The sequence below is a fragment of the Cygnus atratus genome, chromosome 1, assembly GCF_013377495.2.
Source record: "Cygnus atratus isolate AKBS03 ecotype Queensland, Australia chromosome 1, CAtr_DNAZoo_HiC_assembly, whole genome shotgun sequence".
Lineage (NCBI taxonomy): Eukaryota > Metazoa > Chordata > Aves > Anseriformes > Anatidae > Cygnus > Cygnus atratus.
The window spans coordinates 208,912,560-208,925,733 of NC_066362.1; the positions used below are offsets into that span (position 1 = coordinate 208,912,560).

Sequence of the window (13,174 nt, forward strand, 5' to 3'; positions counted from 1 at the left end):
CAGAGGAGCAGTGTGGCAGGTGGTCGCTTGCAAGCACAGTGGTCATTTTGTCCTTTAGTATTCCCAGGTGGCATGGGTGATGCTGGCTGTTCCTTTCGAGCTTGGATCTAACTTCCAGGTACAGAGGCAAGTGGACTGCTGTTTTGAAATGAAAACATTAAATATGGGGTCACTTATGTTGTTGAGGGAGGGGTGCTAATGCTGGCAGCTGAACGTTTATCTTCTGACTGTGTTTTCCTTTGTTCAGGCTGAAACGCAGTGTGCAGTACAGGACATCAAGACCCGAGCTATCTCTGGAGTGACTCTGGTGAGTGAACAGAGGTAGCTGTTATTTTTGGCTGTGGCTGTGACTGCAGTTATTTTACTACATGAAATAGAGTAAAATTCCAGTTTCTCTTTTAGAGGTGCTGTAGGTGGCTTCAGAGAACGGGTGGAAGCATCTGCCATGTGGGGTAGGTAAGCAGCTGAGGTAAAGGAGCAGATGAGAGTAACTGTCCTAAGGGTGCTGTGGCTTTTGCTGCAGTGGTTGCTTTCTCTTCTGTTTATCAGGTGCCACAGGCAGGGTGGGCTGTGATAGTCTTTAGACTAGGAGCAAAGCAGGTCACTTGAATGCTGTTTGGTTCCTGAGACAGGTGTTGTAGAGGAGAAAAGCTTTAAATATTCAAAGCTGAAGCAAAAATAAATAAACCACAGCTGCTGCTTCTCCTCTTTCTACTTTCTTGTGCTTTGCCCCTCCTTTTCACCTTTCCCAGGTGATTGGGTTTGGGTGCTGGGCAGGGCCAAATGGTATATGAGCCCCAGGCATGCCATCAGAGAGCTCATTCTGCATGGGCTGCACCTTGGGGTAAGTGCTTTGGTTTTCCTTCAGTCAGTTGCAGGGGTCTTTAGGTGGGTCAGAGTCTATGGACTGATGGGTTTCCAAGTAGAGAGCGGTAAGCCCATCTTTGTGAGGTAACAACTAATAGGATCTGTTAGAGTAAACCAATCTAGTAATAGGTGCCTGTATTGCATGTAGCTCTTCTTCAGGTGAGTAATTGTTACAGCATGTTTACGGATAGGATGGCGATGTTACTTTGTGTGTTTGCTTTGTGGTTCAGGTTCCCTTATGATTTTTGCAGAATTAAGGCAAATATTATCAAAGTTATAACGTTGGTGGCAAAGTGATGGAGCAGGGTTTAGGAGATAAGTATCATCGAAGCTCCCTGTATAAGCATGTATCTGAAAACAGCAGCAGTAGGCGTGTAAGGTGTAGTCTTTTTCAGGGTTAGGGACAGTTTGTTCTATTTTTGGAGCTTTTGCCTGCGGTTTGGCTGGCTGTAGAGTCTTTAGACCTTGCAGCCTTCTAGATTTTAAGTGCTTGGAATGCACACAATAGAGGTGTGCTTAGGAGGTGTTGCCGACTAACTTGTTTTTAAGAAATGGTGGGGTACGGTTCCTCGACCGCATAAGCACGGTAGTATTACCAAGAGACTGAGCAAGGTCACCTTTTTCATCTGTAAAGGGTAAGTCTGTGATTGCTGTTGGAAAAAGGGCATTGGTTTTGGTTTGGTAGTCTATTTGTCCCACCTCTGGGTGAGTCCTTTTTTCCGGGGACGAAGAAGATACTGGGAACATCCTAGTTGGCCTCTGTGGTCCACCTTGAGGATGGATTCAGACCCCTGAGAATTAAGTCTAGGGGCAAATACTGTGTGTTTGGGGGTGGTTGGCAGGGGAAGGCGGGCAGTTGTCTAGAGTTTGTCTGTCTGACTTCAATAGCAGAGCAGGTCAGTGGACTACTGTTTTGTTTTTGAGGTGGGTGTTTCACTGGAAGAAGTTTGGCTGGTGTGCCAGTGCCTGATGGCACTTTATTTCTGCAGGTGAAGAGGGGCCTTATGCCGGAAGCAACGTCCTGGCTAGCCTTTGTGTTCCTTGATAAGGATGGAACCTGCCTCCCATCATTCCCAAGCTAAGTTGGGGGGCAAGTGCTATGTTTGCTTTCGGGTTTTGAATGCACACATAGGGCGAGGGTCTGTGCTTTTAAGTCATTGCAGTGGATGGGGCCTTTTAGGATTGATCACGGTCAGACAGAGTGTGTGGGGGGGTGGGATTCTGTCAGGTACAGCTTGAGCATGTGCCAGGCAGGGCAGTTCCAGCTTGGTGTCTCTGTTCTGTGTTGTCTGTGCTGTGCTGTTGCTCTTGGTGCTTGGCAGGCCCTGGGGAAGCCATCCTGAGGGCGTTGAACCCTTGACCTCACTGGAATAATGTTGATGCTCAATTGGAAGCTGAGCATTTCTTGTCTTGCAGTGGGGGCCTAAAGAGATCATTTCTTCTGTGCATGTAATTTTTTTTGTATCAAATGTTTCTTGATGTGATCATGATATGTTACGCGCTCCTCAGGTCTTGATATCCTCATTGCCTTCTTCCACTGGACAGATTAGATGGGCAACTTGCTAGCCACACCAAAGGTCCTAAATGCTTGTTTCATCATCGTAGGGCTGATTTGAGCGCTTCTTGACTGGCAGTCGCAGCTTAAAGCGCAGATGTGTTTCAGGTCTTGTGCATCATATTCGGTTTCAGATGGCATCTGTTTCCATCCTCACTCTTGCAAAAGTCATGTGGGCTTCATCAGGAGCTCTGTCTTGGGAGTTCATTTCCGAAGCATTTTTCTTATGGGGTTTGCACTCCCCATCCTTCTGGTCTCTTGTCTTAAAGGCAGGCTTTTTATGCCTCCATCATCCCAGTTCTGGCAGTTGCTTCCAGTCACATGTTGTGACGTTTGAGTCTCTCCTTGGGTCTGCTGCACGGCACCTGTTCTGACTTGCTGTTGCTGTAGGGCTTCCCTCTGGGAGTCTTTTTTTTTTTTTTTTTTTGCGCCTTGTGTTCTGTGTTTTGTTTGTAATGTTTGTAGCGTGCCTGTGTGTGTGTGTTTGGCCTGGAGCTGTCCTGCCTGGCAGTTAGTGATGGTAGCTAATGTGGCGGTCCATCGGTGTACTAATGCATTGTCCAGACTGTTTTGGCAAAGACATCCGGTCTGCCTCTGGGCACGTACTGAAGGGCAGCTGGCACAGTCATCTCAGTGGTGTTTGGCAAATGTGGAGGGGGAGACCTGAGCTGCTTGCGAGCAGCTGTTTGCATAGTGCTTGAATAGTGCTAGAGGAGAGGTCTGTCGTTGAATCTTGAAGGCTCGCAGATGTGGAGCGTGTTTTTTTTTTTTTTTTTTCTCCACTCCTAGATAAACTGTACAAGGAAACGGTCAAAGGAAAGAGCTCCTTCTGGAGCTATCAAGCTCTCGTTTGGCAGCTCGGTGAGTGGCTTGGTCTACTTCTGAGGTGCCGAGGCAAGTTGTCTGCTGTTTTGAAATGGTAACGTTGGCAATGGGGTCCCTTGTGTTGTTGAGGGATGGGTGCTAATGCTGGCATCTGAATGATTATCTTCTGACTGTTTTCATTTGTTGAAGCTTCAACGCAGTGTACAACCTGGGACGTCACACCCAGAGCTGCCTCTGGCAAGGTGAGCGATGAACAGATGGAGCACTTATAGTTGGGTTGCGGTTCTCACTGTCACTCTAAGTTTCCCCTCTTTTCTGTTTTAGAGGTGTTGTAGCTGGCTTAAGAGGGTAGATGGAAGCATCTGCCCCGGGGTAGGTAAGCGGGTGGAGGTAAGGCAGCAGATGAGAGTAACTGTCCTAGCTGTGCTGTGGCTTTGGATGCTGCCTCGGCCTATGCTTTTCTTCCTCTTTGACAGGTGTCTCGCAGAGGTTCAAAGGAGCAAACTGCATTCTGAAGAGCTGCGTAAGTAGGGTGGCTCATCATGAGCTGGGTTGGAGCGGAATGGCCAAGTAGCGTGAGGTGACTCTGAAGGGTCTCTGTCTTGCTTTGCAGGTGCCATGGCAGGCTTTCCACACAAGTGGCTGAGGACTTGAGATGAGACCAGAGAGTGACAAGGAGCAGCACGTGCAGGGATGGTTTCCAAGCGCTGCGGTCGCTTTCTCTTCTGTTCATCAGGTGCCACAGGCAAGGTGGGCTATAACATCGGTCTTTAGAATTGGAGCAAAGGAGATGACTTGCATGCCGCAGGGCATCTGAGAAGGGTGTTTTAACAGGAAAAGTTTGTCTGGCATGGCGGTGTCTGATTGCAGTGTGTTTCCGCAGGTGAAGAGGTGCCTGGAGCCCCATGTCATCTAGCCTGCATGTGCCTTGAGGATGAAGCCTGCTTTCCAGCAGTCCCTAAAGCTAAGTTTGGCCCGAAATGCCCCGTCTGTGTCTTGGGTGGGGTTGTACCTTGGTGTCTTGTGTGATATGTGCATGGGGATGGCTTTTAAATCAGTGCAGCAGAGGAACAGAATCCAGTAACAACTGTGTGAAGAGGCCCTGGGTTCATCCTTTTCAGCCTAGTGTGTGCCAGGCAGGGCAGTTCCAGCATGTGTTCTATGGTGTATGTTTGTTTCTGTGTACTATAGTATCCATTTATCAGGTCTTGTTCCCATAGTTCTTGGCTTTTGCAGTGCTTGCTGAGCACCATATCATGGGTCTTAAATGTATTGTCTGGTTGGCACGGGACTAGTAATGAAGTGTTTCTTGTCTTTCATTGGGACTTTAAAAGGCTGATCTCTCTCCAGAGCTTGATGTAGTCTACATTTCTTGATGGCGGCCATCATGGCCCTCAGTCTTGGGCTTGTGTATGTTCACGTACGGTTTGGGAGCCTGGCTCCATGTGGTTTGGGGTCCCAGTTCTGTGGTTTTGGACTAATGTTTCTGGTTTGGGGGGGGCGGATGTGGGTGGCTCTCTGCATGGTGCTGCCCCGGCCTGCCCCGCCGCTGTGTGGTACCGCCCCGGCCGAGTTGGAGCATGTGAGCAGCTGAAGAAAAAGAGCTAGCGAAAGAGAGGTATTGCAGCAGGTAGGCTGTGCCTGTGAGGTGCCTGAGGATCTGCCTTTTCTTTTTTTTTTTTTCTTTTGTGGGTGCTTCCTGCAGTCTTGGAGAGGTGAATTCCCACATCATGGAGTGCTGAGAAAAGGCAAGAGGGTCGTCAGCCCAGTCAGTGTCCCTAAGCAATGACCCCTAAGGTAAGTCTTTGAAGTGTTTCCCCTCTGTTTCAGTAGGTGCTGTGGCAGGCCTTCCTCAGAATCTGCTGAGGGTCTGAGGTGAAGCTGGGTGGGATAGAGGAGCAGTGTGGCAGGTGATTACTTGAGAACACAACGATCATTTTATCCCTTTGTTTTCCCAGGTGGTGTGGGTGATACTGGCTGTACTGTTGGAGCTTGGACTCAGAGAGGAATGGGTGAGCACAACCGTATGTTGCTTCAGTGATAGTCAGCATTGTGGAGGAGGTGGGCATCAGGGCCGGTGTGCTAGTGAATGCTGGTACTCTGTTTTTGCAGATGATGATAAGCCTGGCAATGGGCTAAGATGTCTCTCAGTGGCTGTGCATTTCTTGAGGTGGAGGGAATTTACCATCCAGCAATCTGAGAGCTAAGTTTAGGGGCATCTGGTATTTGCATGTGTGGAGTGGCTGATGGGAGCTGGGAGCCAGAGCAGCACGGAGCCAGCTGGCTGAATATACTTGGTGCCACTGTGAGGGTGGTTCAGGCTGGGTCACCTTCAGGCTGCTTGAGGCTGGGTCACCAGGCTAATAGAAGGAGCAGGCGGTATTTTGTAGCGTGAGTGTATGTGCCAGGCAGGACAGTTCCTATCTGTCCATCTGTCTTGTAGTGCTGCTTCTGCAGCGTGTGTTCTGTGTTATGCGCTCCTTGGGTCTTGATATCCTCTTTGCTTCTTGCACTGGACTGACTAGACTGGCAACTTGGTAGCAGCGCCAAAGGTCCTAAACGCTTGTTTTGTCATCATGGGTCTGATCCGAGCACTTCTTGTCTTGCAGTTGCAGCCTAAAGTGCAGATCTGTTTCAGGTCTTGTGCATCGTATTCAGTTACAGATGGCATCTGTTTCCATCCTCACTCTTGCAGAAGTCATCTGGGTCGCATCAGGAGCTCTGTCTTGGGAGTTCATTTCCGAAGCATTTTTCTTACGGGGTTTGCACTCCCCATCCTTCTGGTCTCTTGTCTTAAAGGCAGGCTTTTTACGCCTCCATCATCCCAGTTCTGGCAGTTGCTTCCAGTCACATGTGACATTTGAGTCTCTCCTTGGGACTGCTGCACGGCACCTGTTCTCTGACTTGCTGTCACCATAGTGCTTCCTTCTGGGAGTCATTTTATTTTGCGCCTTGTGTTCTGTGTTTTGTTTGTAATGTTTGTAGCGTGCCTGTGTGTGTGTGTTTGGCCTGGAGCTGTCCTGCCTGGCAGTTAGTGATGGTAGCTAACGTGGCGGTCCATCGGTGTACTAATGCATTGTCCGGACTGTTTTGGCAAAGATATCCGGTCTGCCTCTGGGCACGTACTGAAGGGCAACTGGCACAGTCATCTCAGTGGTGTTTGGCAAATGTGGAGGGGGAGACTCGAGCTGCTTGCGAGCAGCTGTTTGCATAGTGCTTGAACAGTGTGCTGGAGGAGGTCTGTTGAATCTTGAAAGCTTGCAGATATGTGGTTTTGAATTTTTTTTATTTTTATTTCTTTCCCCACCCCAGTAGAGGGTAAACCTTAGGAGGAACCGGTCACAGGAAAGAGCTCCTTCTGGAACTGTCAAGCACTCGGTAGGCAACCCGGTGACTGGCTTCATCTACTTCCCAGATGCTGAGGCAAGGGGGCTGCTGTTTTGAAACGATAAAATTAGAAATGGGGTCCCTTGTGTTGTTGAGGGATGGGTGCTAATGCTGGCATGTGAATGATTATCTTCTGACTGTTTTCATTTGTTAAAGCTGAAACACAGTGTACAACACGGGACTTCACGACCAGAGCTGCTTTTGGTAAGGTGAGCGATGAACAGATGTAGCAGTTATTTTAGGGTTGCGGTTGTCACTGCACTTACTTAACTACACAAAATACAGTTAAAGTCCTGTTTATATTCCAGAGGTGTTGTAGCTGGCTTAAGAGAGCAGATGGAAGCATCTGCCTCGAGGGCAGGTGAGGGGGCAGAGTAGGGGAGCAGATGAGAGTACCTGTCCTAGCTGTGCTGTGGCTTTGGATGCTGCCGCGGCCTATGCTTTTGTTTTTCTTTCGCAGGTGCCTTGCACAGACTCAGAGGGGCCAAACTGCACTCCTGAAGAGCAGCATGAGAAGGGCAGGCTGGTCGTGAGTGGGGTTGGAGCAGGATGGCCAAGTAGCGCAAGGTGACTGCGAAGGGTATCCATCTTGCTTTGCAGGTGCAGTGGCAGGCTTTCCACAGAAGTGGCTGAGGATTTGAGAAGAGGTTACAGAGCATCAAGGAGCGGCACGTGCAGTGATGGCTTCCAAACGGTATGGTCTCTTTCTCTTCTGTTTATCAGGTGCCACAGGCAAGGTGGGCTGTGACATTAGTCTTTAGAATCGGAGCAAAGCAAGTCACATGAATGCCGCAGGGCATCTGAGAAGGGTGTTTTAACAGAAAAAGCTTGTCTGGCATGGCAGTGCCTGATGGCAATGTGTTTCCACAGGTGAAGAAGTGCCTGAAACCCCATCCTGTCTAGCCTGTGCACACCTCGCTAAGAATGAAAGCTGCTTTCCAGTAATTCAGACAGCCAAGTTATGTCTCAGCCTCGAGCATCTGGGGACTGTGCCTGTGCTTTTGGGCCTGTCTGTAGCATTTGGCACCTGCATTAATACTTTCTTGGCACACGTGCAGGCTTCTGGGGCCTGTGTCTTGGGGGGAGGGTTGGGGCCAGTGTCTGGGGGGGGTGTGGAGCTGCTTGTACACCTTTGGGACTTGCATCTGGGGGGGGTTGGGAGCTGCTTGTACACAGTAGGGTCCTGCCTTGGGCAAGGTTTGTAGCTGCTTGTACACCTTTGGGGTCTGCAGCTGGGGGGAGGTGAGAGGTGCTTGTCTACTGTAGGTGCCCATGTTGGGGGAGTTGGGAGCTGCTTGTACACTTTTGGGACCTGTGTCTGGGGGGGTGTTGCGAGCTGCTTGTACACCGTAGGGGCCTGCAGCTGGGAGGGGTTGTGAGTTGCTTGTAGATGCTAGGGGCTTCCCTCTGTGGGGCTTTGGGGCCTGCCTCTGGGGGGGGGGGTGGGAGCTGCTTGCACACCCTTAGGGCCTGCCTCTGGTGGGGCTTGGCGTCTGCATCTGGGGAGGGGGGCGTTTCAGTTCATGGGGGGGGGTTGGGAGCTGCTTGTGGACAGTTGGGGTCTGCATCCAGGTGTGGTTGGGGCCTGCGTCTGGGGGCGGTTTGGGGCCTGCTCGTAGACTTCTGCAGCCTGCGTCTGGTGTTTGGGGGCTTTGCTGTAGCGTTTGGGGCCTGCATTTTGGCTTTGGGATGTGCTTGGGGCCTGCGTCTGGGGCTTTTCTGTAGCATTTTGGTCGCATGTTTGTGATTTGGGGTCTGTATCCAGGGTTTTGCCTTTTTGTAGTTTTCAGCTTTGTGTCTGTTTCTTTGTTGGTTGTGTAAGGAATGGTCCAGCAATTCGTGCCACTAAGGGATTTGAAGGGTTAACATTGAGGCCTGGGTTTAGGTGATAAGAGAACAAAGGGATTTCTTTAGAGAAAAACTGCTGACTCTGCACGGACGTGCAGTAACTTCTGACATCCGGCCAAGAGACCACCAGATAAGGAGGAAGAATATGAGCCTCCCGTCCGAGCGGCCCCCGAGAGACTACCAGAGATTGATAAGCAGGCGCCCTTGGGAGGACTTTGGATTCGGGAAACCAATTACAATAACCCTGCCTCTTTTTGAAGTAGTAATAAATATGAAGTAGCCTAGGAGTATAAAAAATCAGCCGTCTTACGTAACGGGTATGCATCTTGGCGGAGCAGAGACTCCCAGCGCACCCAGCGCTGTTCGCTTGCCTCTATTTGTTTAATAAACTGTAAACTTTGATTGCAGGCCTATTTGGGACTCAGTCATTATAACAGTTGTCTGGGGTTAGGGGCAGTTTGGGGTTTGGATCGTTAGTCAGTGTCATTAGCGTTGGGGGGTTGATATGAAGGGTTAGGGTTGTGGTTAGAGTTGTTAGGGTTAAAGGGAATAAGGATTTTAGGGTAAGGGGATCAAGGTTGTGGGAATAAAAATGTTTTTGCACGGAGTTACATCGTTTAGAGGGAAGGAAGGTGGTATTGAGATATGCTTGCAGTGATAAGAAAGCTTAACAGACAACCTTGTAAAATGCAGACAACCACAATCCTTAGAGCAATTGGGTGGAAATCCCAGTGTAAGAAACATACCCACCTCAAAGAGGAAAACAGTCAAGAAAAAAAGAAAATTGACTTGTAACAGGCCAGCAGCTGTGCATTTTCTGTGAAGCACCGGATAGATTGCGAACCTGGATTACCCAGACAATGGGGAAACTGGGGAGGGTCCCGGTCATGGAGAGGAAAAAAAAATTTATATGAACTGTGTTATGGAACTAGTAGGGGGCTTGTGGGACGCCTGCCATTGCAATCGTGAATAAAAATGCTACTTCACTGAGATCCTTGCCTGAGCCTATGTTATTGGTTACAGAGTGTTTCTAACAAGGTGTTAGGGTTTTAAGGTTTCAGGGCTAAGGCACTAGGGTTGGGTTTCAGGGTTAGGGTTTTCAGGGTTTAGGGTTAGGATTTTAAGGTTGTTAGGGTTGGAGTTTTAATAGTTAAGGTTTGGTGGGGTTAGTGTGTTAGGGCTTCAGAGTTTTTGGGGCTTTAGTGGTTATAGGGTTTTTAGGGTTAGGGTCTTAGGGTTTTATTTGTGGTCAGGTATTTAGGGTTAGGGTTTTAAGGTTTTAATTTTTTTTTTCAGGTTAAGGTCTCTAGGGTTAGGGTTTTGAGGGTCTTAAGTTTTTTGGGTTAGGGGTTTTAGGCATAGGTCTTTAAGGGTTTAGCGTGGTAAATGTTATTGGGTTAGGGCTGTAAGGGTTTCTAGGGTTTTTAGGGTTAGGGATTTTAGGGTTAGGTTCAGGGGTTAGGGTTAGATCAGTGGGGGCCTTAGAGTTAGGGGTGAGGGTTGATAGGGGTTAGGCCTAATATTAGGGCGGAAGGCCAAAATAGGAGAGTGGGGCCCCCCCCAAAAAATTGATGGGTCGAAGCCCCAAATTAGGGGAAGGAACCTCAAAATTGTGGGGTCCCCCAAAAGTGGGTGGAAGAACTCTAATATTAGGGGGAAACCCAAAAAAGGATGGTGGGGGGACTCTAAAATGGGGGGGACCCCCAAAATTGGTCGGGTCCCTTAAAATTAGGGGAGGAAGCCCCAAATTAGGGGGATTGAACCCCCAAATTGGGGGGAAGAACACTTAAATGGAAGTGTGCAATTCCAGAATTGAACATGGACCCCCCAGAACTGGGGGGGACTCCCCAAAATTGGGGGGAGACCCCCCCCATAATTGGGGTTAAAGGCCCAGAACTCGGGGGGCGAAGCCCCAAATTAAGGGAAGGAACCTCAAAAATGTGGTGAGAAGACCAAAATTTGGGGAAATAACTTTAATGTTAGGGTGGCAGGCCAAAAAACGATGGTGGGGGACCCCAAAATTGTGGGGGGCTTGGAATTGGGGGGGAATCCCCAAAATGGAGGGGGAACCCCAAAACGGGGGGGGGGCGAAGCCCCAAATTAGGGGAAGGAACCCCAAAATTGTGGGGAAGAACCCTGAAATGGAGGGGTAAAAACCCAAAATTGAGGGGAAACCCCCAAAACGGAGGGAAAAAAACCTCCATAAACAGAAAACGGCAGGTGGAATGTAACAGAGTAAATAATGGCGTCCTACGGCATACAGCGAGGCTCAATTTTCCGGAGAGTGCTGGGAAATGTAGTTGTCAGGCACTGGGCTTCCGGGAGGCCATATTGGTTTCCCAGAGCATGCCGGGAGATTTAGTTCTCGGGCACTGGGCTTCCGGCAAGCCATATTGTTTTCCCGGAGCATGCCGGGAGATGTAGTTTTCCGGCACTGGGCTTCCGGGAGGCCATATTGGTTTCCCAGAGCATGCCGGGAGATTTCCTTCGAGGGAACTGGGCTTCCGGGAGGCCATATTGGATTCCCAGAGCATGCCGGGAGATGTAGTTTTCCGGCACTGGGCTTCCGGGAGGCCATATTGTTTTCCCAGTGCATGCCGGGAGACGCTGTTTTCCGGCACTGGGCTTCCGGGAGGCCATATTGGTTTTCCAGAGCATGCCGGGAGAAGTAGTTTTCCGGCACTGGGCTTCCGGGAGGCCATGTTGGTTTCCCGGAGCATGCCGGGAGATGTAGTTTTCCGGCACTGGGCTTCGGGAGGCCATATTGGATTCCCGGAGCATGCCGGGAGAAGTAGTTTTCCGGCACTGGGCTTCCGGGAGGCCATATTGAGTTCCCGGAGCATGCCGGGAGATGTAGTTTTCCGGCACTGGGCTTCCGGGAGGCCATATTGGTTTCGCGGAGCATGCCGGGAGATGTAGTTTTCCGGCACTGGGCTTCCGGGACGCCATATTGGTTTCCCGGAGCTTGCCGGGAGATGTAGTTTTCCGGCACCGGGCTTCCGGTAGGCCATCTTGGGTGCCCAGAGCATGCCGGGAGATGTAGTTCCTGGACATTGCCCTTCCGGGAGGCCATATTGGATTAGGGTTAGGGTTAGGGTTAGGGTTAGGGTTAGGGTTAGGGTTAGGGTTTTAGGATTAGGGTTAGGGTTTTAGGGTCAGGGTCAGGGTCAGGGTAGGGTCAGGGTCAGGGTCAGGGTCAGGGTCAGGGTCAGGGTCAGGGTCAGGGTTAGGGTTAGGGGTTAGGGTTAGGGTTAGGGTTAGGGTTAGGGTTAGGGTTAGGGTTAGGGTTAGGGTTAGGGTTAGGGTTAGGGTTAGGGTTAGGGTTAGGGTTAGGGTTAGGGTTAGGGTTAGGGTTAGGGTTAGGGTTAGGGTTAGGGTTAGGGTTAGGGTTAGGGTTAGGGTTAGGGTTAGGGTTAGGGTTAGGGTTAGGGTTAGGGTTAGGGTTAGGGTTAGGGTTAGGGTTAGGGTTAGGGTTAGGGTTAGGGTTAGGGTTAGGGTTAGGGTTAGGGTTAGGGTTAGGGTTAGGGTTAGGGTTAGGGTTAGGGTTAGGGTTAGGGTTAGGGTTAGGGTTAGGGTTAGGGTTAGGGTTAGGGTTAGGGTTAGGGTTAGGGTTAGGGTTAGGGTTAGGGTTAGGGTTAGGGTTAGGGTTAGGGTTAGGGTTAGGGTTAGGGTTAGGGTTAGGGTTAGGTTAGGGTTAGGGTTAGGGTTAGGGTTAGGGTTAGGGTTAGGGTTAGGGTTAGGGTTAGGGTTAGGGTTAGGGTTAGGGTTAGGGTTAGGGTTAGGGTTAGGGTTAGGGTTAGGGTTAGGGTTAGGGTTAGGGTTAGGGTTAGGGTTAGGGTTAGGGTTAGGGTTAGGGTTAGGGTTAGGGTTAGGGTTAGGGTTAGGGTTAGGGTTAGGGTTAGGGTTAGGGTTAGGGTTAGGGTTAGGGTTAGGGTTAGGGTTAGGGTTAGGGTTAGGGTTAGGGTTAGGGTTAGGGTTAGGGTTAGGGTTAGGGTTAGGGTTAGGGTTAGGGTTAGGGTTAGGGTTAGGGTTAGGGTTAGGGTTAGGGTTAGGGTTAGGGTTAGGGTTAGGGTTAGGGTTAGGGTTAGGGTTAGGGTTAGGGTTAGGGTTAGGGTTAGGGTTAGGGTTAGGGTTAGGGTTAGGGTTAGGGTTAGGGTTAGGGTTAGGGTTAGGGTTAGGGTTAGGGTTAGGGTTAGGGTTAGGGTTAGGGTTAGGGTTAGGGTTAGGGTTAGGGTTAGGGTTAGGGTTAGGGTTAGGGTTAGGGTTAGGGTTAGGGTTAGGGTTAGGGTTAGGGTTAGGGTTAGGGTTAGGGTTAGGGTTAGGGTTAGGGTTAGGGTTAGGGTTAGGGTTAGGGTTAGGGTTAGGGTTAGGGTTAGGGTTAGGGTTAGGGTTAGGGTTAGGGTTAGGGTTAGGGTTAGGGTTAGGGTTAGGGTTAGGGTTAGGGTTAGGGTTAGGGTTAGGGTTAGGGTTAGGGTTAGGGTTAGGGTTAGGGTTAGGGTTAGGGTTAGGGTTAGGGTTAGGGTTAGGGTTAGGGTTAGGGTTAGGGTTAGGGTTAGGGTTAGGGTTAGGGTTAGGGTTAGGGTTAGGGTTAGGGTTAGGGTTAGGGTTAGGGTTAGGGTTAGGGTTAGGGTTAGGGTTAGGGTTAGGGTTAGGGTTAGGGTTAGGGTTAGGGTTAGGGTTAGGGTTAGGGTT

General features: G+C 50.0%; 1 long non-coding RNA gene across 1 annotated transcript; it reads left to right on the forward strand.

Annotated features, from left to right (window-relative positions):
- Positions 1-3,722: 3,722 nt before the first annotated feature.
- LOC118259765 (uncharacterized) lies at positions 3,723-6,840 on the forward strand. Its single transcript, XR_004782101.2, has 7 exons — positions 3,723-3,770; positions 3,861-3,997; positions 4,131-5,044; positions 5,206-5,259; positions 5,360-5,454; positions 6,560-6,625; positions 6,791-6,840. It is a non-coding gene; the product is annotated as an uncharacterized LOC118259765 (long non-coding RNA).
- Positions 6,841-13,174: the final 6,334 nt, after the last annotated feature.